A 1,884-nucleotide genomic window follows, 5' to 3' on the forward strand; every position below is an offset into this window, starting at 1 on the left:
CTGGGCCCCAAGAAAGAAACTGGAGGGGTAGACCAGGTGTTTAAACCGTGTCCCTGGGTGTCAAGGTGACATTGACTTAATTATTCCTTCTTGCATGGGGTGGGGGACACTCTGCTGAGGCTGGGATTTTTGTCATGGGCTTGGAGGCAGGCCATGCAGGAGAGCTGGACATAGCACCCGGGCTCTGCTCTGGCCCATCAGCCAATGAGGGAAGTCCAAAAGGTGCCCCCACCCCTCCAGTGTGAGTAGGCCAATGCTGATCAGGTGTGGGCACAGGGTAGAGAGCCCACCTGACCCTTTCCTTTCCTTTTCCCTTTCCCTCTCTCTTTCTTTTTCTTTTTTTTCAAAAATATTATTTTTTAATGACATATGATCATGGATAATACACATGCTTCGTTCCTGTCTATAGTTGTACCTGACACCATAATTCAATTTAGACATATTGCATAGGATGTGCCAACAATCACATTAATAACCAAATAAACTCCATGACTTTGCTTGGGTCACACAGTAACTGTCACCAAGGTTTCCACCCAAGCAGGTGGCAAATCGATTCTGAATGGAAGCTGGTACCACCTGCAGGGAATCTAACTGTGGGGATAGTTCATCAAGGCAGCTGCAGAATAGACTCACTCTGTTGAGGTGAGGGCACTTTGTGCTCGGGATAGAAACCATGCCCGGGCATGTGAGCACAAGGGTGAAAAATGAGGTAAACCCAGTCACCACCAAAGTGGGGAGCTGGCCTTCTGCCGTGTTGCACCTCAGCCGGTTCTCTCCAGTCTCTGACTCTCTTGATCCCTCCCTGTCCCTTGCCTCCTCACCTTCTGCAAAGCACTGAAGCCTCAGGTCTCAATTCTGTCAGTTGTTACTGTCATTGTTGGTGATACTGCTCTTTGCCTTACGCTCTTTCTGCTGCACAGAAGTCTCCTTTGTCACGGGTGGAAAATGCATCTGCAGTCTTCGGACTCTGATGGCCTTGGCCACGCTTCCCTTGTCCCAGGATGGACAATTATGTGCCTGATAATATTCTAGTCCTACTTCTGAAGCTCAACACAAATCTACCTTCATAGATTTCCTTTTGAATTCATGTCTCACGGCATATTGTTTGCAATTTCATTGTAGCGTTTATATCTGCCTCTTGTCAGCCATGCTCACGGTCCATCCTATGAGATCAGACAGCATGCCTGACTCACCCCTTCAGCCCGGCAATTTGCATGGTTCACCAGTAGGTGCTTAATGAATATTTGTCGGGTTAAATTGACTTTGATCACTAGTAACCTATGTCCTAAGTTTATATTGGTGCTGTTGTTTTCCAAGAAAGGAACCTGTTCCACTCTGGAAAGAGGAACCCAAGACCTGAGGCCTAGGAATATCTCAGAGAGTTTCCTGGGAACTGGAAAATGAAATGACAGTGAGCTATCACGCCCTCATCCCGATCAGAGCCCTGCACGGCCTCAGACAGAAGCGGCTGTTTAGGGACAAATGAATCACCACAATCGTTGCCCATCCACTTTACTTGTGACCTTCCCTTTAAAGGGAAATTTGATTTGAGACTCACAAAGGCTTTCAGTATCAATTAGGTGGTAACCAGTCCATTGGAGGGGCTCTTGCAGCTGCCCCAGTATATTCCCAGTATACTTCTCCGGTTCTAATGCTCCCCTCTGTCCCAGATCATTGTCCTAAGAGATTATGCAAATTTCCCAGAAACTCACGCTGCACAAAACATCGCACAGCCTATCTTTAGACTTAGAATTGGATTTCCCTTGGGCCTGCTCTGAAGTCTGGGCAAATGCTCCCGGTTAATGCATACAGCTGTGCACCTCTCCCTTATGCAGATGGCAGGACTTTTTGGAGATGACCTAATTCCCTCAGGCCCCCAATCTC

Source organism: Lynx rufus, unplaced genomic scaffold, assembly GCF_022079265.1.
Source record: "Lynx rufus isolate CCGP_SWC_20201006 ecotype Redwood Valley unplaced genomic scaffold, mLynRuf1.p SCAF_11, whole genome shotgun sequence".
NCBI classification, from domain to species: Eukaryota; Metazoa; Chordata; class Mammalia; order Carnivora; family Felidae; genus Lynx; species Lynx rufus.